At 40.0% G+C, this 25,365-nt stretch overlaps 1 long non-coding RNA gene across 1 annotated transcript in view; it reads left to right on the plus strand.

Moving 5' to 3' along the window:
- LOC115496396 (uncharacterized) overlaps positions 1-24,343 on the plus strand; it is a 65,228-nt gene extending 40,885 nt beyond the window's left edge. Inside the window, exon 2 of the long non-coding RNA XR_003961892.4 lies at positions 21,244-24,343. This is a non-coding gene — a long non-coding RNA (uncharacterized lncRNA). The remainder of the gene's footprint in view (positions 1-21,243) is intronic.
- The last annotated feature ends 1,022 nt before the right edge of the window (positions 24,344-25,365 follow it).

A 25,365-nucleotide genomic window follows, 5' to 3' on the forward strand; every position in this document is an offset into this window, starting at 1 on the left:
ATCATCCATTGTGGAATATAGGTTAAAATAGATACTAGGAACAGTTTTGGAAACAAAATTAAATTGTCCTGGTAATCACTGTTAAAATTATTTTAGAAATTGATCAGAAAATTTAGAGTAACTAATTTTCTAATCATATGGTAATTTTACTATTTTTTCAGTTTTAATTTCTAAAACATTTCTTCAACAGACTGATACAGTAATAAGTAAAAAGCTAATCTTACACCATCTGTGTATTGTTGGTGAAACCCATTTTAGAGATACGAGTTTGTTAAACGTTCTTATTTGATAGATGAATTTTCAAACCAGATTTGAACTTAAATTTAATTTAATATAAGCATGAGTTTTAAAATCTCAATCCTTTACTTCTTTTTTGGCAGTTTCACTTGTTAAGAAATACTGCAGATGAAAAAAATCTCCTGCCTGTGCCTGTTCAATTTTGAACTGATATTTGCATACAAAATTGAAAGGTTTAAAGATGAAGAGTCTCCAATAGACTAATATGTTCTTGCCATTCAAAGAAAGCAGAAAACATACAACCAAAGTTCCTTAAAAATTAAAATGTAATACAGCAAGCTCTTGCTTTTTATTTAAGGCAGCAATTTATTTTTGAAATAGAGCTTAAAAAAATCCAGTAACAATTCTTTCAAAGCTTCACTGATTGAGAGCATGATTCTTTCTCAAATAGCGTAGTTTAGAAGCCTTGTTGAAATCCAATAATTTGGTTGTTCACCAGTAGGAAATAGACATCTTAAACATCTTAAATATTTGACCCTTTGGCCTTGCAAAGCACATTTTCACTTTAGCAAACTTTAATATGCCCAGGGTGGTTTGGATTAACATCTGTAGTATCCTTACCTGTCTCTAGGCATCTTGGGTTAAAGAAATACAGCTTTAGAAAATAAGCTCACCTGGAGGAGTTCTGTACTTTACACCATACAGCAACAGGCAGTGTAAAAGTGGCCCTTTTCTTAAATCTTCCGTGTTGTCATATTTGAAACCATGAATTTTGGAGGTTTTTGTGAAGAAAGAGGTGAATACCCATTGAATTTTGACCCGAGACCTTTATGTTCTTAAATTTACCCAAATCAATGGATTTAGCTCAATGCATTTGAGCACTAGTTAAGATACATTATCTCACAGTGGGTTAGATTCTGTTTTTTCTTTCTAAGTTTATGCCAGCATAAATAGAAAACATGCACTGCAAGTGAACAGTATGGGAGAGGGGGACTATAAAATCCAAATGTGCGTATGAGCAGCCACAAGTCCATTATCTGAAGTGGTTATGTCATCTTACACCAGCAGAAAACTCAGCCCTTCCATGTTTGATTCCTAAATCTCACCTTACATCAGATGTTCAAAGGTTCAGATGAATAAGATATGTCTCTGTACAGTGTGTTTTAAATTAAAAGCTAGTGAAAAGCATCTCTCTCGATTTCTGGATGGCAGTCTTGGAAAATGTGTTTCAACTGGCAGCTGCCCTCTTCCTATTTGCCTCCACCCTCACCTAGAAAGCAGCATCCAGCCATGTCAGAGCTGATACACTCCACAAAACCAGTAACCTCTCTCTGCTGCTTCTTCCCTGGTTTGTTCAGGGTGCTGAGAGGTGGCTTTGAAAGGGCAGCATGTACAAGGCAGAAATATTTCTTGAGGGTATGGGATGTTGTTCTCTTGTTTGAAGGAAACCGAGACTTCCAACTGATTTTAATTTTATTTTTAATGTTCATGGGAACCAGTCTTACATGCCTGACTGAATTCAGAGTCTGGATTTTTGGCAGGTTTTTATTTGAGCCCAGCTTGGCTGTTTTTCAAAATGTCCAGATTGCTCACATTAAATCTGAATAAGCACTACCCACTAGTTTAATCAGAGTCATCTGGTATACCTCTAATTAGTGTTAGTTAAAGTTGAAATTCTTAAAAACACAAAATGCAGCATTCTTGGGATGTATTTTGTAAACTAAGTGTAAAAACTGTAGGAGAGAAAATATTTTTTGCAGTATTATTCAAAAATTTGAATACATGAATAATGATGAGAATAAAAAATGGTAACAAAATAAGGCTAAGTTCCCACAAAATACCATCTTTATCCATTTAGGCATGCATACACATATACAGTATTTTTGACACAAATGCATTTATGAACTTTAGTTGTTGTTCCTGCTAATACAATAATTGACTGTAACTGTATATTGTGCACAAATCAATAAAACGTGTACACATCTGGGAGTATTTCAGCAATTAAATAAGCATGTGACACTGTGGGTTTAGATGTAAATGGTTTCCTGGTCTTAACCCAGTGCAATAAATGATATGTAAACAAAGTGTTATAAAAGTATCTTTCTGTTCTAATTCAATCTATGTTTTGCCTGAACCAGGAACAGACCATTACTTTGTTACTGTAGGTTGTCAAAAATGAAGCTTGAAAATTATTATATTTGTGAAGCTATTGGCTCCTAAGGGATCAAGACCCCTTGCAATTTGTGTTATGATCTATACCTATGCAGGGCTTGTTTATGTGGAATTCTTCCCTGAATTCTTGCCTTTGAAGGTGTTTTAACTTTGATTATGTCAAGACATAATACAATTTAAATTAAAACAGCAAGCCCTGCAGTTTGATTGTTTTATTAAAGTTTTTCTCAAATCAATAATGCTAGATTCGATTTTGATTTTTCAGGTGTCTCTTCTAAATCCTAAAGAACTGGTGAACCACACTCTTATATTTTGTAGATGAGTTATTGTTTTTACATTTGTAATGTAACAATAGCGCAAAAAACATCTGTTTTCTCAGATTTATGTTTTAAGATGCTCTTGTTTCTCAATCATGCTTCAATTGATACTCTGGACATAGAAATATAATTTGTATTCTTTTTTCTTTTTTGGACACATTTCAGTTTCACTGTTCAAAGATTCAATGGATCGTGATTACAGAGGGTTTTTTTTTTAGTTTTTTTAGGGCTTTTTTTTTTTTTTTTTTTTTTTTTTGCAAGGGCATCTGTTCTTAGCCACAGCTGAGGATGGGGCCCACTGAGCTGACTGGAAGGATCCACCTAGAATTTGTTGAATTAAGTCCTTGCACCTGGATATAATTGTCATGCTGCTGTGCTGGGGTTTTCTTAAGCTACTGGTAAAACAAATTAGCTCAATTTAAAGTGGCATCCAGTAGGGAAGCAACAACTCACCTCATATAATGTTTTTCAAATAATTATTTTTCCATTGCCAGTTTTGCTTCATGAGTATTTTCCTAAAGGCTGGATGAATTGTTAGATATTTAAAAAAAAAAGTTAAATGCAAGAAGCAAAAAAAAGCATTATATTCTTTGTCTCTGGTGAGTTACAAGTATTAGTGCTATGTGATTATTGATTTTGTGGGATTGTCTCTTATATTATTTATACAGATTTATCTATAAATATACATTAAAAGGAAGGGAACAGCAGATAAAATGCATTGTAAAATGCAGTATCACAACACCACCTTTACCCTCCCAAAACCTCCAGAGCAGTCTCTGCACACACACTTCATGTACTTTTTGCCAGATTTAGTGCTATAATGGTATAACAGCTTCTACATTTGGGAAAGATTCATGCAAGTTTGTTTTTTTGTTGAACAGTAGACAAAAGTAGCCGTTTATGTCTGACATGGGAATTTGTATAAATACCATGGGATCTCATTTCCTTATGTATTTTAGAGCTGTTTGAACTTGGCAACAAAATTCACAAGCTTCCTGGAAGGTCCACAAAGGTTCATCGCCTCAGCTGGACTTGCAGTGGCAGGACTTCACATGAATCCCTGGAATGTATGCATCTGTGTTAGCTTCAGCTTTTCATAATATTCCCCAAATGTAGACTCTGGGGGAAAAAATGAAAAATCACCTCTGCAGCAGAACATTTCAGGATGACTTTTGAAATGGAAGAAATAATACCTTTACTGGTGCTCAAAATATTTCTATTATTTTATTGGTAGGTTATGTGCTAATTTGGAGAAGAGAGGGGTGTGTTCATTATGCATGGAGGGTGCTTTTGGATGTGCATCTGGAATAACCCCAGCTTCAGCTGCGCCCAAAGATGCTGCTCCTTTGACCTGGTCATGTCACCGTGGATACTAATTTAAATTGCTAGAATGCTTCTCAATTGGCTAAAAAAGAACATGGACTAAAGCTAGTTCTTGTTTCTTAAATTTTAAAGTAAATTTAAGACTATAAAGGAGTCTTGGTCAACCTCTTGGATACTGTGGCAGAAATATAGATGTACATAGTACTATAAACCATCCTATAGGCTACACTCTCTTTTAATATTGAGAAGACTCAAATGCACCAGGAATGCAAATTAGGAAAGCAGTTCTTTTCTAAAGAATAGCAAAATGTCCAGAGAGCAAAAGTTAAATGTAGAAGTTGCTGCCAAGTCCTTCAGCTGTGATGTGAATCTCAGATTTTGGAGAGTGTATGTACACAGTGGCAGGGCAAGCAGGGACATTTCTGTGCCTCTCAAGAGCAGTTTAACTCATGCAAGCATCAGCTTAGGGTGATCTGTGTGTGACACCAGTTCTGTCACCTGCAGAGCTGCTGTGCGGCCCTGAGGCCAGTGGGGAAGTGCTAAATGGAGTCTGTCCTGCACGAAGGCAACTTTCAAACAGCAGCTGATTCTGAACTTGAGACAGTTTAAGGGTGTAACACAGTTTGCTGTTTTTAAATCATCTCTTTTATTAAAAAATAATTTGTTTTTTTAACTGCCGAGTCTGATCCTTGCTTGCAGTGCAGCCTGTTTTGTCCAAGGCAGCAGTGTAACAGGCACTCTTCCATGGCATGGATTTGCCATTGGTGCTCCAGCTGAAGGCTCTGCACAGACCTGGGATGCAGAAAATTCACAGAGCACAAGGGGCCAGTGGATGTAACAACACTGAGTTATTACCCCTCTTCTGTGGAAGAGCAGGTCATGGGAGAGAGCTGCCATACCCTAACCCATTGTGCTGGTGCACACCCAGAGCAAAGTTTTTTCTTCCAACTGCCATGGCCCTGAATCAATGCATACGAGCAGGAAAGCAAGTTGCTTTCATATAATATTCCTTTTTATAAGTTCATTTTTCATGAGCTCCAGGGGAAAGAAAAACACCTTCAGTCTTCCCTCAGAGAAGAGGTTGTGGCTAGTGTAAAGGTTGCCTCAAATTCTCTCTGTACTCCCTCTCCTCTCCTGGCTTCCAGGGAGGAGAGAGTAAGAAAAAATCAGTAGCAAATTGAGTTTAGTATTTTTTTATTTCTTATGTGATGATAATCCTAGGACTATACTTAGAGAGAAACTTCCAGTGGGAAATTAAGCTAAACTGAAAAGCATAACAAAACCCAAATGATCTAGTCTGCAAGAATTCCTCCAGTGTTTTGTTCTTTAACGCTTATTAATAGAGACAATACCAAACCCTTTTTGTTATAGCATGGATTTTTGTCTGGCAAACTCCATGTTATATCTTCTAATTTAATTATTGAACTCACAATGTGGATAAATGTACAGACATGACTAATAGCATTCTCTTACAATTTCATTATGGAGTAATAGATGTGGTTTTCAAAAATTGATTTTTTTTCTTCTGTTACAGAATGTTTGTAATATAAATGAATTCTCACATCCTGTCTTCTTTTTCTCTTCACCCTCTTTTAATTTCTTTTTAGATTTGATTAATAGAAAAATGCGAGTGATGGGTACTACTGATTTGGGTCATCTGCATGCAATTCAAAAGAAAAAGGTGATTTTTTTTTTTTAATAGCCTGTCAAGTAACTGGGAGAGGTGTAGAAATAAGTGGATTTATGCATAAACCAGAAAACTTCAGGTGAAAGAATGGACCTCTTTTATCATCGTAGAAAGCATCCATCTCCAATAATTAACAGTCAGACTATCCCCACACTGTTTCCTCATGACTTCTGAGAACTGCTGCACTTCTTGAACCAATAGCTGCTATACAGCAACCAGCATCAATCCTGAATGAAAAAATTGTCCCAACTGCTGGTGAATGGCACTCAGTGGGTTTCCCATTGAACTATGCTGCGAAACAATGATGCACATTGGTAAATCACTGTGTGTGCCTTTCAGTTCTTATGCATATCCCATACTGGACAGCTTCCATTCACTCTGGCACCCACTGCAAACAAATGTAAGTATGCATCAGAGATGAAAGTGAAAATGCATATGTTAAATCCCAAATGGAAGCAGAAGAGTGTAATATATACATAGTTGCTTAGCAACAAACATGTTTTGGCCACAGGAATGGTGAAATCAGTCAGAGGAGCGAGAGAGAAGCTGCTCTGCCGTCCTTGTCTCTCTCCCTAGAAGCTTCAGAAAGGTCTTTTCTTATTTTTTTCAGAGCAGAAGGGCGAGGGCTATTGTAGATGTTTGTTTATGCTGTTAATGCCATAGACTGTAGGACAATCGGACTGGGAGCAGGGAAATCTGTTTTCCCTCTGGATGGCTGCTGCAATGGTGCAGGCCCTCCTGTGCAGGCAGGTGCTCCCACCCTCGCTGCACGGCTCGTGCAGAGCCCCTCTCAACCAAAACACTCCAAGAGGAGAAATGAGATCTGAAAATACAAACTGCTGCAAATAAAATACATTTTTGGTATTACTCACTCTGACCCTATCATACCTTCTATGCTCCTATTAAGGGTCTCCATTGTGACTCTTTCAAGCTCCTAGAAGCTTTTATTTTACTGATATTTCACATTCATTGGGCTCTGAGTTTTTTTCAGGAAAACAAGAAATGGTGATTTCAGTAAATCACACACTGCCTATGGCTAGTAGACAGGTATTTATTAATTCCTCTCATTTCAGATGGTTTGGATACCTTTTGTCTCCTTTCCCCCTTCCTGCACTGTCCTGCCCTCTGCAAGGGGAGGCAAAGGAGGCAGCTGGTGAATCCTGGTTCCAGCAATGTTCACCCCTCCATGCCAGTGGCTCCTACAGACACAAGTGCCTCATGTTTTCAGCAGCCTGGGTGCTCCCCTGGCACACCTTGCATGTACAGAAAAATTGCATCTCAGGGATCAAGCCCATGTTCCACTTTGGATTGCTGCAGACACATCCCTTTATACACTATTATTGAGTGCTTCCTTTTAATTTAAGGTAATTCATGTTTGTTGGATCCCCAGTGGGGGAAAGAACATATCAGCCATACACTGCCCTTTGCAAAGAAGGCTTTCTTGACCATGTGAGAGAGGTGTAGGAATGTAAGATATACTGAAGAACTCAAGTGAAATTAAAATAATAGATGAAAGCAGGCTTAAAGGACAGTTATGGTAAAACAATATATTTATTTCCATTCATGGAGCTTCTATTGTAGATAGTTTTGTTTGCTCTCATTTTTGGTGAGTTCATAAGCCCCCTTTTCACACATTAGCACATACCAAACTGACAGGGTATAACCAACAATATACCACTTACTATCAGATAAGTTTTGGGACAGATGTTTATCATTCTGAAAATATGGCAGAACTTGAGATAAGGTGTGGCAGTGCCTCTGACCAGAAAGGCAAATGAGGTCATTCTGGCAAGGTGGATCAAAACAGAAGGGAAAGACAAAAGACTGGAAAACAGGAAAAAGTCTGTCATTGATTCTTTCTGGAGAGCTAGAATATTTTCTGACAAGAAAAAGCTCCAGGAAGTATATAGTTGATGTCCTCAGCAAACAGTTGAGGTGAATTCTTGTCTTCATTTTCCATCTATGACTTTAAGCAGTTCTCCTAGCATGGCTTTCAGCCTCAGTGGCAGTCCTGAGTGATCCCACAGCAATTAAATTAACATATGGATCAGAAGTTCATGGCTTGCTCCTCAGTTTTACCAAAGGTGAAACCAGGCTCCCATATCTAAGATTTATGAAGCTGGCAGCTTCAGCAATGAACTAAAATTCGTTGCCTGAAGTTCCCCCCAAAAAATTCTCCTACCATGCTATGGCCCTTTCCCCCTGTATGTAAACTATTTTTTAAATTGTGAAATGAATGACTATATAGATGAAAGATAATTAATCTAGAAACCAAAATAGATGCTTTAGAGGCTTGTTAGATTGTTGGTATTTTAAATGTGAATAATAAAAATTTTTAATGGTAATTGTTGTCATTGAGTAACACGAGATTTTACAATTCAGATTAGTTAATGAACTCTAATTTATTTTCCAATGTGTACATTTTAGTTTATATTTCTGTGACCCTACTCTTTAAACGTAGGCTCAATCAGTTGTCAAGAGTTGGCTTTCTTAGGACTATAATTTAAAATTTACCTAATGGAAATATAGGACATCTTCCTAATCCTGTTTTGTCCTCCTTGGTAAGGAAATATTATGACTCTATCCATGCTTTTAGTAGTTGCGTTGTGAAGCTCTAATCAAGTGTCTGCAAAACATTGAAAGTTATCAACAAGTTTGTATCTCTAAGAGTAAAGTTTGAGTTTGAAGAGTAATAGTAAGATAAAAGATGGCATGAAATCATTCAAGTTCAGAATAAGAGTCAGTTTTCATGAGTTAATGACGCTTTCATGTCCCTTGGAGTCATGGGGATGTCCTTAGCAGCTCTACTGACCCAGTGACATGACTGGGGAACTTGGCTTTAAAGAAGACTTCTGAGACTGTTTCACTATGCACACAGGCCTCATCAAGAATTATTAAAAGCCTTATAGAAAAAATTGCAAATACCTCAAAACCCATTTAAGCTCTCCCTCTTTTGACAACTCTTGATAAATTCGTAAAAAAGCTAAGGAAACATATTTTTGATGAAACCTTCCAAAAGACAGGTATTTTCACGGTTGGAAAAATATATTTGGAGATCAGTTATCAATGAGACACTGTTCTAATGGAAATGTACCAAGCAGGATCCTGTGCTGTGATCTGTGCTCACTGATTAGTGTCAATAGTGTCCTGGGTACAGGAACCAATTGTAATCATTACAACCACAAAGAATGGCACCCTGGGAAAACTGCAGGTATGTTGGAGAGTGGAACTGGATATCAGACTGGAGAAGTGATTAGAAAAAATGGAGAGAAAATAAAAGGTACTTGCTGTATATACAGAGGAAAGGTTGGCTGCAGAATGGAGGGTAAAGAGTTGATTCTGAAGAAAACAATAGAGAAGTTATCAGGGGTTCAACCTGCATTTAAGTCTTCAATGATACAATGTTGTGAAAAAGAAAAATGTACTACTGAGAATTTTTTAAAATTAATGTAACCTGCAAGGCAGGTGTGTACATCCTTCTACCTTCCTCAGCACGGGCAAGCTTTGGGAATTACTTTGCAAAAAGGACATGAAGAAAAAGAGAGAATCCTGAACCAAGTGGTCAGAACCAGAGAAGTTGGAAAGATGTTTACAGCATACAAAAGGGAACTTAAAAATCTTCAAATACCTAAAAAAGGTGCTGAAGAGAGGAAAGAAATTAATTAACATTTTTTCCCCTGAATTGATAAGAAAATATAAATTTAGATTACTTGAAGAAAAATTTAGGTTAGGCATTATAAAAGTTGTAATTAAAGATCAGGTCAGATGACACTGGGAAATTGTGTGCATTTCCACCGCTGAAGGACTTTACAAAGTGGTTAAATAACAAGCTGTCAAAAATAGCACAGGTACAGTTGATTTTTGACCTCTTAAAATCTGTTTCAGCTCTACTTTCTATTATTTTCTCCAAGTGGATTCTTCCTCTTGGATGTTTGTTGGTGAAGCCAGCAATCAAAATAATAATGTAGAAGCAGAGGCCTGTAAACACAGAGGATCTGGTATGGTTTCCAGTCATGTCATTCAGCCTCTGGTGGAAAGTGCCAAGATATGTGCTTTGGAAGGCTCGTAGGGCACATAGCTGCATGTCAGCCTATTTCAATTAGCGTGTTGAAATGGTGGATTACACATCTCTATAAAAATTAAATTGGTCTCATCCCTGGAATTATAAAAAGCCCGAGGATCCAATGGAAGAATGAAATCTTGAGCACCTCAGTTTCAGGGGCCACGGGAATGCGTTGTGCCACTGTTTGCGTGGCACCCCACTGCTGTTGCTTGTCCCCTCTGAGTGTCCTCTCTCCCACAGTGTGGGGTCACAGAGACAGGGAAGCACGGATGGAGAGCAGTCCCTAACAGATGGTTTTCTGCTTGGAGTGTGTTAGCTGCTGAGATGTCAGGGAGCCCTGGGAGCCTTAGTTCTGCAGTTTTCTGAAGAAAGGCTTGCTCTCTTAAGTGCCTGTATTCTGACTATTTAAATGTGCAGTTTAGATGGATTTTGAGTGTTTAATTGTAAGACTGTCCTCTCTGCAATATGGAGCTTATGGCACACTGTAACACACCATCCATTCACTATCATCCAGTGCCCCAGCTAGGAACTCAGGTGAGCTGCTGGGTTCCCTTGTGTGCTCAGTCACTTGCCTCTTTTGAGTTTTCTCCTTCTACCCCACCTGTGTCTTGTGCCACCAGCCAACATATTTGCATCCCCCAAGCTCTCAGGGATCTCTCTTGAGATCTATATAATACTGAAAAAAACATCAGATTTTCTTTTCTTCATGCCATCTGAGGAGGCTGTCAGTGTCCCTGAAACTTTTGGTCACCACTGGTCCTTCTCCCTGTGCTGTAGGTGGGTAGCAGCCCTGGGCAGAGACAGAGACTCAGCCTTTTGTGTCTCCATTCCTGAGGCAGCCAAGTCTTTCCTGGTGACCCCTCTGTCCCCGCTGAGTCTGCACTGGTGGGTGAGTGGGTCATGGACAGGCTCTGAGAGCCACAGAACTCCACACTGCTGTCCAGGGGGAGAATGACCTCTGACCGGCCTTCCCACCCTGGGCTGGGTGGTGACTAATCCTGCAAGGAAAGCAAACACAGGGAAAAGATTGGGCAAAGTTCACACAGCTTCCCTGGGGAGAGAGCTTAGCCCTCCATGTGTGGATCCATGCTCTGTACATGAATACAGTGACATTTCTATCTCTCTACTGTCTCCTCCTAAAACTGCTCCAGGATGTCTTGCTTGTTGGATGTGGGTGGATCTGGCCTTGCGTTTCTTGTGGAGCAAGGCACAAAGTTCTTGGGAAATGGTCTCAGGAGTTGTTATTTCCATAACTCTCATTCTCCAGGGACTGGGGGAAGTGGGGACAGGAAGAATTGTGAGACCAGCTATTATAAAAACCAAGAAACCAAAAAAAAAATTCCCAAAAACTTTTCTCTGATGCTGCATGCTTGAGCTCTAAAAGTACTGTCTTCTACATGTCTATAAAAGTCACTGACATTACCATGGCACTGAATTTGTTGGCTCAGCTTTTAATTCTTTTTATGGTGAGAAAGACACTGAAAGGTGGGGGGAGAACTCCAACAACTTCTACCAGCAGTCCTTAGGCCTGGAACACCCCTGCCTCCTCCTGCCCCCCTCACCGTCCCTCTCAGCCCCAGTGCCACACCAGCCAGCACGGGCAGTGCAAAGAGGTTGTGCACAATGCCAAAGTGGCTGCGGTGCCAGGGAGGGCTGCACACCACAGAGCTTTCAGATGCAGCTCTCGGTGACAGGTGGGAATCACAAAAGCTGGATGTGCAGGTTGGATTCTCTCTGCTTACCCCTGTGCTGGGTTTTGATTGACAGACAAGAAACAAAAGGCAAACATATTTTAGGAGCTGCAAAGGAAGTAGTGGCAGCAGACCTAAGGTTCAGGGGTTTTTCTGGACTGCAGTTCAGTTTTGAAGAGAGGAGCAATGGTGGGATGGCAACAGATTGAATTGCCCACCCGCCTGATATTTTTCTTTGCTTTTCTTTTCTTCTTTTTCACCAGGGAGAAATATTTGGGGTGGGTGCTTCTGAAAGGAAAGGCTTGGAGGCCCATCTTCTAGCCTCCAGCAATATAATTTATATTTTTAAAAATTTCCTGATAAATGAAACTTTTGCATTACTAAAGACAACATCAATGTGCATGAAAGAAAATTAATTTTAAACTGAACTGTTTTGAAATGAAAATGTCCTTTTTAGATAAAGTCAGAATACAATGCTTTAAACTTTTCTGCTTGGTTTGGTTCAGGAAGTGCAATACAGCTGAAATGGACCTATTCCTTCAGGAGATTTTATTTTGAAAAAGCAACTTTTTCTACCTGAAAAGCAATGCTTCCCCTCCAGTTAGAATCCTAATAGCCCTGGTGGTTTGTGGTGGGACTTTTCTGAGGTGCATAAATAACTTGGGTAGTTATGAACACTTTACCCAGAACCAGATTTATCATATTTAATGTCTTAAATATTGGTGGAACAACTTGTATTAAATCCTATGTACTATAATTTTTTCCTGATCAATTCCATATTTATAGCATTAATCATTTCTCTGCAGTTAATTAAGAGAATTGATGGCTCTCAGGCTTCCTTAAGCTGATTCTTTAAATAAATATATCAAACAAGATCTCCATTACCCAAATCAGACTCCGTCACAATAGCTGTACAGGGGCCAAAGGGACAGGAGCACAGATCCAGAGAGCATCCACAGGGACTTGACAAACAAAAAAAGTGATATTTCAAGCTTGTGTCTCAGTGGAATGGGGAAATAATAGCAATATAATCAAGGGAGTGTTTGTATAGCCCTTATGGTTTAAAAACCTTTTGCCTCAGCCGCGCTAATACTCTGAAACAAGGATGCTGATTATATGACCAATTGTTTGGCATGTGTTCCTAAACTGGTTTATAATTACCAAATTAATCTCTCTGAGGTATTAAAAGCCTATTTGCACAATCTTTGTAAAACTAAAAGGGAAGTGAAGCACTTTACCTGCGTTGATACAGAGCCCTGCAAATAGCAACTATTTGTTTTTGTAGCTGTTGCGGCTCTGGGAACAAGTAAATATAAACAGCAGGAAACACAAATACAGAGGCAGTGCAATTGGAGGCTGTCAGGAAGCAGTATGGTGGCTTCAGGAGCTGAATTCGGCTTGAAATAAGCTTTGTCTCAGTATGCGTAAGAGGCTTTGGCACTGTATCAGACCTCTGGGGAAGCCACTCAGCAGGGTGGGGATTACTATAGTTTGTGCTTCCCAATTCACAGCAAACTTGCTTCTCTGTCATAGCCGTGCATTAACTCTCTCTGTCCCACCTCGGCGCTTTTTGTGGGGATGTGTTTGGGATTTGTTTGCTTTGGAGCAGGCAGCCTGGCATCTGCTCGCGGAGAGCCCAGAGCAGCGCGGCACACGGGGCTGAGCGATGCTCTCCTCAACGCCGAGGGAGGGAAGGAAGGAGGCACAAAGATGGCTAATCTTGCCAGGCTGGATGGTTCTCCTCCATGCATGTGCTGTAGTGTCTCTGACAATGCCATCTAAAATGCAAATGAATTATGCCTGCATGGAAGAGCTGGCAGTGAGGGCTGTGTAGACCTGCTGCTGGCATAAACTTCCTCCTAACGGGGCTTTTTTCCCCTCTCTCTGTGTGAACACATGGACTCCACTCTCTCTTTTGAGGTTTCACAAGGGTTAATTCTCTCTTAGCTGTGGGAATATTTTTCGTTAGGGACAACTCGATGGTTATTCCTAACACATGACTATCAAAGACTCAGATTAGCCGAGGGGGAGGGGAAAGACTCCTGAGTTTGCACTTCCTGTCTCTTAATAAAGCTGAGATTCCAGAAGTATTTAATATCATTGTGGTTTACATAGGAAATTGTCTGAACACTCTTAGTAAGTAACTGAATATATGGCTGCTATGTTGAATACCATTTATCCACGGTCGTTTTTCTTTCAGTTAGGTTAGATATCTAGAAAATGTTGTAAAAGCAGGATCTTGTTACGGTGCACAGCTAAATGAGGAACTATAAAATACAGTTTTAAAAATTTAAATATTTAAAATATATTGAGAAATTTGAGGTGCACCAGTACTAAAGAAACAACAGCAATTGTTTTATATGCACTGCTAAGGCAATAAAATGTGGATTCCTTATGTAGGTCCAAATGTAGCAGCTGGATTTGGCTTTATGAACCATGAAAAATAGTTCCCATCTGGAAGTTGATGTTGAATAAAGATGCAACAGTAAGGCTGCATCTTACATGTAACATTTATACGTTTCCAACTCAATACAGCACTAGTATTGGAGAGGAAAGAGTGAGGGAGAGGGAGATGGGAATATACAAATCAGAAGCCTCAGGCCAACATTTTTATGTGGATTCTCTAATTTAGCAGCCTCAGGTTTTGTCTGCTGGGTTAGGTTTTTTGGTTTTTTTTTTGGTTTTGTTTTTTTTTTTTCCAGAATAACCCTACCAATAGTCAACAGTGTACAAGTAAAAAAGGCTTCTGAATGTCTCGCACCACATTGTCTTCATGTCACTGTCAAATAAGTAAGAAAGTGATGTTACTATTCTCTGATATTCATCCCCCCAAACCTCCCTACAGCCTTCCCACCTATCAAAATGGCATTTAAAAGTACATTCATGGGCCCTGCAAATCAGGAATTCTGTTTCAAAGTGCCTGGCCCCTTGCTCTTTACCTGCACCCAGACATGAGCAATGTTTGCAACATGCAAATACCTCATTTTTATATCCCAAACCCCAATCTAAGATGCCCAGGAGATCCTACTTCCTCTCACACAGAAATATAAAGGTTGAGTTTAGAGACCTTTTTACAGAATCTGGCCCCAGACAAAACTCTATGAATTCTTAAAAGATTTGTCAGATTTGTGATTCCCCAAAGTTTTTAAAAATTCAAATTGCATACAAGCATAGTCCATGCTAAAACCTTACATGCAAATTAGGTTGTAAATTCTTATTAATAACATAAGGCAACAAAAAGTCAATAAAGGAATGAAGTTGGAACATTTTATTGGCTTTTTTTTTGCTTCCTCGAGCAAGAATTATTTCTAATGCAAGATGAAGTGTTAGGAGACGTGATGATCCCCTTTTTGCCTGGAAGATGTTGTGAGGTTTCTTTAACTGCAAGACTTTCATGGTGGCCCCAGTGCTGCAGTGCATCTGGCTGAAAAGATTTCCTGTATTTTTCTAAAAGGGTGCTGTTATTGTTCCTGCTGCTCTGGTTGTTTCCATGAGCCTTTAAAATGAAACCAGGTCCCACACCAATTTGTGAGGCAGGCATTTTAAATGTTGGGAAAACTTTAAAATCAAAGTTGGATTTTTCAGGTATTCATTGTCATCAGACCATGGGAATCTTGAAATACCTTTAATCCACATTTACCTTTCATTTGAAATAACAACACACCCCTGATGCTTGCAAACTGTATTCCTTTAACATAGGAAATAAGAACCACATATGTTTAATATACTGACATGTGCAACACTCACTTGGTACATGTGGCCCACTGATGTGATCATAGGCTTTCCTCAAGTTAGCTCTTCAAATCAGAAGGTAGTGTCACCCTTTCACCTCTGGATATCCTGAGATCCCACACCTACACTATTCCTGCCTATTCTGATCCCCTGCTCAGTGTAGCACTAGAGCACTGGTATTGGAGAGAGAGAGAAAGAGGGAGGGGGTGATGGGAATATATTAGAAGCCCCATAGCAACACTTTTATGTATATTCTCTAATTTTGGAGTCTTGGGATTTGATTACTTGTTTTGTTTTTGTTTTAGTTTTTTCTTTTTGTAGGATAACCCTACTACCAACAGTCACTGTAAAAGTAAAAGGCCTTTGCATGTCTTCCACCTTCCTCCAAAGCCCATTGCGTTCATCTCCATGTCACTTAAAGAAGAAAGTCATGTCCCTATCTTGTGATATCAAACCCCTCAAGCATTCCTACAGCCTCCCCACCCATGCCTGGGGAAGGCTCTGGAGGTTTGGACCAGGAAGGTGTGTGGCTGTGCAGGCACAAGGGAGGCCACAAGCCCTTTGACAGAAGTTTTGCCATGGCCTGAAGTCTGCCATAGCCTTTTTTGAAGTTTCTGAAGCTGGACTGAATGATGTGTTTGTGTGCTAGTGTTTGACTCTAGCAGTCTATTTTCCACGCAGGGATCTTGGAGTTTCTGGCAGATACTCCTCAGGCTGGAATCCAGACAGCTTGTCTGAGTACAGAAAAAACACTCTCCTTCACTCCTCAAAATATTAGGAAAAGACACTGTATTTGCAGCTCCTTGGATAAAAGCATCCCTAATGGTGAGTGTGGTCTGAAAATAGCATGATGGACCTGCTTCAGAGGAGATCCACACATGTAGGTTTAATGTAGGAGCAGCAGCCCAGCCCCTGAAGGGAAGGGGTCGTGGGCTGTGTCTGCCACCCAGCGCAGGAGCATGAGGGTGGCACTGGGCTGGGACAGGTGGGCAGCGGAGGCAAAGGGCAGAATGACAGCAAATTTGGGACTGCAGAATGGAAACAGGGAGGTCAGAGGAGCCAGTGAGGCCTGAGGAGAGACCTAACAGCCTCCCTCACTCCGTTCCCTCCATCATGGGGCTGTCCCAGCTCTGCACTGCAGCCCTTGCATGTGCTTTGTGCACCATGGGCTGGGAGGATGAGGATGACCAGACTGCGGGATGGAGGGGACATTTCTGCTCTGCCTGCCAGTCAGTGGGCTGCAAGTCTTCAGCTTCCCTTGGCCTGGCAGGAAGAGGAAGAGCACCGGGCTGCATCCAAAGGAATGGGTTTTTCAGGGTCAAGGATCCAGTTCCCTTCTCCCCTGCCCAAAGCAGAGCAGATGAAACCATTACCTACTTTGCCTATGTGTTCATGCATGCTCTGTGTTCAGTACAAAGGCCATAAACATTCATTAACTTTCCTGCCCAGCCTCCATGAAAAGATTCCCAACACCTGGAGTAAGCCTATAATGTTGGCTATGGCATACAGAGAGGTTGCTGCCTTTCTCCACTGTATATATACATTTATTGTTCAAGTTAGTTTTGTAATTAAAATGGCATTAAAGAAATTAAATATCTAGGCTTTCAAGTCAGAGATCCATTTTTATCCTTAAACTTGCAGGGGAATAAAAGATTTTTGAATGGAGGAGATTTCTATTCTAATTTGCAGAATCTCCAGCCTTTTCATTGTTTAATTCACATGCATGCAAATGTAGGGATTATGCAAGCCTTGGCAGGGTGTGCTCTGGAAGTTGTATCCACTGCTGAACAATTTGAGGAGCTAGGTTTCACAGAGTTTGGCAATCCCTTCCAAAAGTGCTGAATCTAGGCCAGGATTTAGGATAGACTTGCATGATGCTATTAGAAAGCATAGGTTGTGTGCAGTTAGCTTGGGAGCTGGAGAGCAGAGCTACAGTCCTGCCTCTGTCCAGTGGCCTTAATAAAGATTCCCATTTATATTCATTACCGTAACCAAGTCCTGCCTCTAATCTATCGCAGGGGACACTACAGATATATTATTTCTTTGTAGTCTCAAAATGCTCAGATGGTTTTTAACCTTATTAAATCTCAACCCCTTAAATGTGCTTCTGAAGCAAAAGTTTTAGCAATAAGCCTTCCAAGAAGTGCAAGATTTACAAAGCAGATTTATGGCTGTGTGGTGAGTTAAGTAACGTTTCTCTCAGCATATCATTTGCCAAAATTAGAGGAAATTCCCTGCTTCAACTGAACAGGGAGCATTAGGAGTGATCTACCAGTGCTCTAAGAAGCAGGAGAACAACGTGTTAATCTATCTAGATGATGTTCTGATGGTTGTTGCATTTCAGGAAATAATAAAACTTTGAATTGCGGAATGCTTGAAAGTCCTCAGGATTTCACATTTACTGTGTGAGAATAAAATTGGTCATATCCTCCCAGAGTCTCTATCTCTGTTTTTTAATAGAACCAAGAAAACAATTATTTTAAAAGGTTAAACCACAATCACATGTACTGTGGCTCCATGTGATTGTTTGTAAGTGTGCAGGTAGTCTCTTGGTGTTTACAAGTGAAGGATCAGGCAGAGTGTTTCAGAGCTGCTGTAGTACATGGTGCAGCATCATGGCACTTTACTTCACACACAAAAAAAGGCACACAGGTGCAGAAGTTGTAGGTATTGATGAGTCTGAAACTAAAAGACAGATCCTCCTAGTCATTTTAGGATTATTTTTCTGGTCAGAAATGATGTAAATAATCATTAGCTGAATGAGAACACTCAGTGTTACTTAAATAATATGCTACCAGGTTTTTGCTATATTGTGAAATAACTAAGCAGATTTTTTGGCTACAGAAAGAGGAAACACTGCATAGACTGGACTTTGATTTCAGCATTTGGTAAACAGTATGATAATGCAGATGTTTGTTCATTTTTCATCTACATTTTGGGGCCACATGTTTTCAGTCAAGATTTGGAGACTTATTTTCTGAGTTAACTGTTTTCTTCTAATTGTATTCTTTAAATTATGATTTTAGATGGAGCCAGCTGGAAACTGAGGGGTAACTGCCTAAGACTGTCTCTACACTCACAGTCGTTAATTTTATTGTATCAATAAAAGCAAAATTCTGTGAGAGTATAGAATTGAAAGCCAGTCAATGAAGAAAAAAATGGCCTTAGAAACACCAGTGTCAGCATCTCAGAGGCAGAAATTCCCCTTTCTGTATTCTAGGCAAAAAGAGTTCTAGAGTGGAGCCTTCTTCCAGCACCTGGCCTGGGATAGGATGTGTATTCTAGCAATTTGGCTAAATATGCAAGCTGAAAATTGAGCAAATCTACACTGTAAAATCCTGTAGCCAGATGCAGCAGGAAAGCAAATTTGTCTGTCTCTAGGCAAATTGGTACAAAATGCATTTGAGGGATATTTTTTCCCTAGACAGAAAAAGCAAAATTTGGATGAGCATTTACTCCATCTGCCTGTTTTGGACAGTGGTGTTCAAGGTGACCAGGAAACACTTCAATATACATACAAGTGTTCCTCTGGAGGAATTTCTGTAAGTTTTAAGTGCATTAAGTTCCTAAATGTGTGGATACTGATTTTATATCAAGGAATGTGTCTCCTAACAATGTGATGCTACTGACAACAGGTCTCATCAGTGTCTTCCATACACCAGTCACTGACAATTCCAGGGAGAAAGGATTTCCTTGAGTAACAGTGATTTGTAGTATGAATCCATTCAAAGTACATGATTTCTCTAGTTTTTATATTAAGTGGAAATGTGTTAAATGCAGTATGAACCAATTGTTCAAATGGATTTATAATATGCATTTATATACATGTGAAGTGTTCCCAAAAATTAATTAACTGAAAGTTTGAGGTTAAGTCTGTATTTATTTGAGATTATTTTATGTATCTTTAAAGTACTAGGAGCTAAAATTTCCACTTTTGAAATTATATTTTGGGCTATAAGATTTTAACTTGGAAGTAGATCCATCTGGAGAGAAGTCTGTATCACTTGAAGGAGAATCTTGCTCTAAATATGTATTGCTTTCAAAGCAATAGATATAATCCTAGAAGTCTGGTTTGTTGATAACTTCTCAAATACTTTGAAGAAAGAAGTCTCGGGGTACATTTGCAAACTTGGCACTTGGCAGAAGAGGAATGGTGAAGGCACAAAATGTTGTAGTGTCAGGTTCTTGGTCTCATTTCAGGCGATATCCAAAATGCATGAGGGCCAAAACTGCAGACTGCCAGAGCCATTAATCTGTGGAAGCCAAGGGCACGGATTCATGTGTGGCTTGCAGAAAATCCATGGGTGTACCCAGCTGCCTTCAAGCAGAAGTAACCCCTGGGGGGAAAGGCAGGATGCATGTCTCTACTGGTCACCCCCAGAGACAGCTTTAAGCTGGTCCCAGCTCCCCTCTGTTGGGGTCTGTGCTTCCCAGGAGAAGGCTGGTGGCACCTCAGGCAAGAATACCCCCAAAGGCACAGGCTTTGCTGTGGGGATTCCCTGATGTGGGAGCCCTTCAGACACTAATATCTGTCTTCTTTCCTATATGGAAAGGGTTGAAATATATCTGAGGGAATTCTGCCAGATATTCATGTATCTACATTTTCTACTCACTCAAGGGGAGCAGTGGTAACCAATGTACTAAAAGTCTTCAAATGCTGACAAATACAATTTAGCTTTGAAGGCTGCCAGCAATTCTATGGTAGTAAATCCCATTTGCAATCAAAGGGTGAGTCATTAGCCTTGACATTTGAGAAATGGAGATTACTATGAATTTATGAAAAAGGTTCCCTAAAATGTTTCCTTAGCAACTGCTGCTGAGGAGCCTGGGGCATCTCTCAGGTCCCCAGGCTCAGGAAAGCCAGCAGCGGTGGAGCAGATGGTTTCCTATCCACTTGCTACCATGTATGTAGTGCTAAGGGTTCACTATCCCTTTCCACTCAAGTCTTGTCTAAGTGAGGAAAAAATGGTGTTTTCTTATGTTCAGTTATTTTTACTGAGCTGACTTAATGTTGTTGAAACTATTGCAATGGGCACAGCTTATTATACAACGCAGGGGCTTGAACTGTATCCCACACAGGGCTACTAGCAGCTTGGCCAGTTCCAAACATGACCCCAAGTGAAGTGATATGACAGCTTGTTACCACCATAAAAAGCATACAATTTTATTTTAAAAGGGTTTTGTTAAAAAAAAAAAAAATTAGAGAAAGCTATTCGTTTTCCATTTGTTAGTCATCTGTTTCTGAAATGCTCTAAAGTCCTCTACTCAATCAAAAGATTGAGTATATAGCCACGAGTTTTTCTTCTAGCTCAAGAAGGCAGAGTAATGAAGACCTTCCATCTATAGGGAAACAGCAGAATATTTCTTGACCTGCTGTAAAATCACAACCATTGACAATGTCATGTATTTTGTAACTTACCTGGTTAATTTAATCCAAACACATTTAATTTGGTGAAGACAGAGAAAAGTACTTTTCTCTTAGTTAAGTAGAATCCTTAGCTGGCTGCCACATGAACAAAAAGGGTGGGAGACCTCAAGGTGAACAGTAGGATGATGGGAATGGGGGAGAAGGGAACACGGTACGTGGAGAGACCTGGGTGCTCCTTGGAAAGGCAAAGGGGATATTGGTTGGAGGTAGAAGGCACTGAGGTTGTACAGAAGGAGGAATCTCTTCGGTGTACTACAGCAGTATCTGTGCCTTGCTTCAGTCAGGTAGGCTGTGAAACCTGAGATAAATCCCAAGTGAAGCTGGATGATTGCAAACCCATGGAGCCTTATGGCATCTGCATAGATCAGTGCAGAAAGATTCTTCTGGACCTAGGCAACAGGTCCTACTGAAGAAATGTGCAGCATCTCACCAGCACATACCATAATTTTTTGTTGTTGTTATATTAAATTAATTCCTTTAGTAAATTAAATTCTAATTTTCTGTTTCCTGTAGTCAATATTCTGTTTGCTTGACTTGCTATGGTGGTAGCATCTCATGAGTTTCATGTATATGTGATTTTTTTTTTCCCTCAGGGTTTTTCAGATCCAAGTGAGACCAATAAAAAACCCAACAGCTTCTAAGGAAAAGATACTATTGCTGGTGTAACTCACAGTCCAAATATGAGCACAGTTCTTAATTCTACTGCAGAATATTTTCAGGGGAGTGGTTGCACTTCATTACATTCTTAGAAAAATATGAAGAATATTATTTTTTTCCAATGGAAATAAATCCTTTCTTTTCTCCTCTGTGAAACAAGACACTCCCCGTGTTTCTATTGCTCCTGTGCTGTACATCCACTGAGAACGGCCTGTCATTCTGCAAACTCTCATGCATTTTACAGAGTCAACATTGCTATTCATCTCATGCAACTACAGCCAATCTTGGCAGCCAGGTGAAACACGGTGTCGAAACAGAGAAACCGTCTCAAAGAAATACAAGCTCTCAAAGCGTGCATGGCTCTGTGGATCAAAGAAGGCATTTTGAATTGCACCTGGAAATGAAGCAGAGTGGCCGAGTCCCCGGAGCGCGGGTGCAAGGACGGAAGGAAGAGCGGTGGCAGGGCCGGCGGTCCCACCCGCGCCTGCTGAGGCTCTCGCAGGTCGGCTCTGAGCACATTGGATATGATTGGGAGCAGCTGCAAGCTGAGCCCAGTGCAGCGCTCCCAATACATTCCAGATGATGAATATGATGCAGGCTTACTGGAAGAAAAATATATTTCTGAAGAGAAAAACAATTACTTCTCAAAGCAAGACAATGAAGCTGAACCGACTCTACATGGGCATAAAATAGAACTTTTGGACAATGGCTTTAGCTTCTAATAAATTACCCACCTGGAGATACTTTTGCAGAGTGAGCTTGGATGTATCAGACCCCAAATATTTTCAGAGGTATATAAAGTTGAAAAATAAGGCATTTAAACCTTTATTTCTACCCAAAGGGACAGATACTCTGTCGTGTCATAGTCTCCGATTTTCATGTTAGCAGAAAGGTGCCCTTGCCAGTCCAAACAACACGTGGGCTGTCTCATGGAAGTTATGTAAAAAAGGCTTGGAAACACCACTTGATACAGTGGGTTTCACTGGCTGAATCTTCAGAGGGGACTTGAACGAAATTTGCAAAAACATGTCAAAAGTTAAGTGGCGAAAATCAGCTTAAATGCCTAATTTTAATTTTGTTTGTGCTCTTTGTTGTTTCATTGTGGAGGGAGGGAAGAAGCTGTCTTTTTTCTCCCTGTCCTTTCATTTTGTTTGGGAGAAAATGGATGTTGGTGAAAAGAAGAGAGCTCTGGCAGGGACTGGAAAGAGGTTGTTTATTCTGTTTTGTTTCCTTTAGAAAGGGGCAACTCTTCTAAAACTGGTGATGATCCAGTTAAAGGGGGACTCCGGGTGGGGAAGAGAAAAGAAAACTAATAATCAGCCTCTAAATGACAAGTTTTCTCTTGAACAAAAGAGCAACAGGAGGCAGTGCAGGCAGGGGGTCAGTGCCCAGGGGTAACGTGACCAAAACAATGGCTGGAGAATGTGTGTAGCTTTTGCCACTCCAGAAGCTGCTGCCCCAGTGCCTTCACTGAGGGACTGCAAGGATCAAACCTGTTCCGATGCTGGGCAAGAGTGGTGTCACTTCTGGAGTCCTCCAAAGTGGAGGCAATGACTGACTGTGGGTAATGCAAGCAGGAACTGAAGAATTGCAAGGGAATCCCCCCATTTCTGAATGACAGCTGTGATTGAACAGCTCCAGCCGATAAGGCAGAGCCCCTACCAGCCACGGGGCTAAAGGTGGGGTTTAAAAAAGATGGAGACTGCTTGGCAGTGTCTGTGCTTCTCTTGCTCTTGGTTAATTGCCTGCTGGGGGATGCCAGCGGTGCTGGATAAACTGATGCAAGAAGATTTTAAACTGTTATGAGTATTCATGCAGAAGTTCATTCTGGTTTAGACTAAATTGGTTTTAATTTCAATTCATGTAACTTCTGTGTAGATGAGGCCTATGGCTTGCCATTTTGCAGCAATGGTGAATTTATAGCATATGTGCTGCAAATGGACTATCATGCAAATTCTCCTGATATTTGCTCCAAGTCCAGTTCCAGCTGTCGGTGGAGATGGAGGAGCAGAATAGACCACTCACATGGCCTCCCATGTAATGCAGATTGGATCTATTGTCAGTCAGATGGACTGGTGGTGTGGGAGCAGTGTGAAGCCAGTTCTTTCACTACATGGTGTGTAAAGCAATGAGGCAGACAAAAGCTGGATTTAAATTAGGGAATATTTCTGCCAAATTTTGTTCTCTGAAGCAGAAAAATAAAACACTTAATGTGTCTGGCAATGTTTATTCTGTGCACGGGGTTTTAGATGATCATAAAAGAAAAGCTATGTGTGAACATTATCTGGTAACTTCATCATATTCTGAGGAGATGAGAGAGTATGATTCCACCATAGTCTGAAAAAGTATTAGACTGAGAAAGCAGAAACAATTTGGCAAGAAAACAAGATGGCAAGAGAAAAAGAAAAAAATAGGTTATTTTTGATTAGGTAGGAATTACCAGTTATAATAACAGCAAAATTGTATCTGCCACAAAGGCTCCATTTTGAACGTCCTTGATGTCCTCAGTGTCCTGCTCAATGGCCAGAGGCTTCCTACTTTGCCTTCTTGCTGCTTATTCAAAGAAAGGCAAGCTCTGAATGGTTGGAAAATAGATGTGCTGCTCATGTGGTAAGTGCATGTGCATGAAAATTAAAGAATTCCTTGCCTGTGCACCATGGGTATCTGTGCTGATAAGGAGGCAGTAACTCTCATTACATGCAATTGGCCCTTTGAAGATTTGGCCCTGAATTCTACTGGTGAAGTATTTTCCATGACTTTTCCACTGTAACTTCGTAGAGGTTGGTGCTCCAATCATCCAATACCTTGACAGAAATAGAAGACAGTGTTAAAAATAACCCAAAGAAGTAATACTAGACCATTTTTAATTCTAAATGATTGAAAGAGCAAGTATCAGCTAATGTGAATGAAAGCATAGTTGAGTAATCCAAGTAAGAAGAATGTCAAGAATAACAACTTTGTAACTAGATTTGGAAAAATAAACAATTCTTTCCTTTTTTTTTGCATAATAAATATGGTGCGGGTAGCAAAAAATAGCATTTCATGAATGCTGTAATGTGTTTTTATTTCTTCTGGTTCTCAACAACATTTACTTCTTGAAATTAAATGGAATCTGATTGAGGTTTGTCCTTTCAGAACCTTGTCTGGTACAAGGTAATGCATTGACAACCCTATTGATATTGTAATTTTTCTATTATACATAGAAATTTTCATATTGCAAGTTGCTGGGGCCCTTGATATTTCACGAATTTGGGATTATTAAGGATGTTTTCCATGTTAGAGCTATACTAATTGTGACTGTGTTGATGACATCCACCATTCTACTTAAATTGAAAATTGCTGCTTACTAAAGAAGTTGGACCCTGAGCTTAAGTCCTTGGTGACTGATTTGATTAGTCCATTTGAGTGAGAATAGGGCAACACAGGGGCTATGTTAATGGAACTTAAACAATAGGCCATCACTAATCAGAGACCTCAAGGTTGAAGTGAGGTTAATTGTTATGCGGGTGGTATTTGAAAAGAAGTGTTGACTGGTGTAATGCACTATGGGACTGTAGCATTTGAACATGCAGCCCTAAGGCCAGAGGTTTTGTTTAGTTTCCCAATGAAATTTAAAGCTACATTATGTACATCTCTAAACAGCAGCCTATATGCTACTGCCTTTTGATACATCACAAGAGCAACAGCTAATTGATAACAGAAATGAACCCCCAGGCACAAAATTCAGATCCAAATCTGGTACTAGATTTTAATCCCTTTCTAAACTTGGTGAGGTGGGAATTGACTGAGTTTTGATTAAGCTCTTAATGAAATGCACGCACAAGATTCAAATGGCTGCCCCGCCCCCAAAAGTTTAGAATATTCTAAATTCAATTTCAGTTTAGTCCTAGAGTGCACATTTGGTGGAAACATATGAGCTGACAACTACAATGTCAATGCAAAAACATTTTGGCATAATTGGGAAGAACTGTTATTGGTATTGCTGTGCAGACAGGGATTTTATATCTCAACATGAGTAGCACGAGTTCTAGCTAGATTTCTGAAGAAATGCAGCTTGT

The sequence above is a fragment of the Taeniopygia guttata genome, chromosome 9 (genome assembly GCF_048771995.1).
Source record: "Taeniopygia guttata chromosome 9, bTaeGut7.mat, whole genome shotgun sequence".
NCBI lineage: Eukaryota > Metazoa > Chordata > Aves > Passeriformes > Estrildidae > Taeniopygia > Taeniopygia guttata.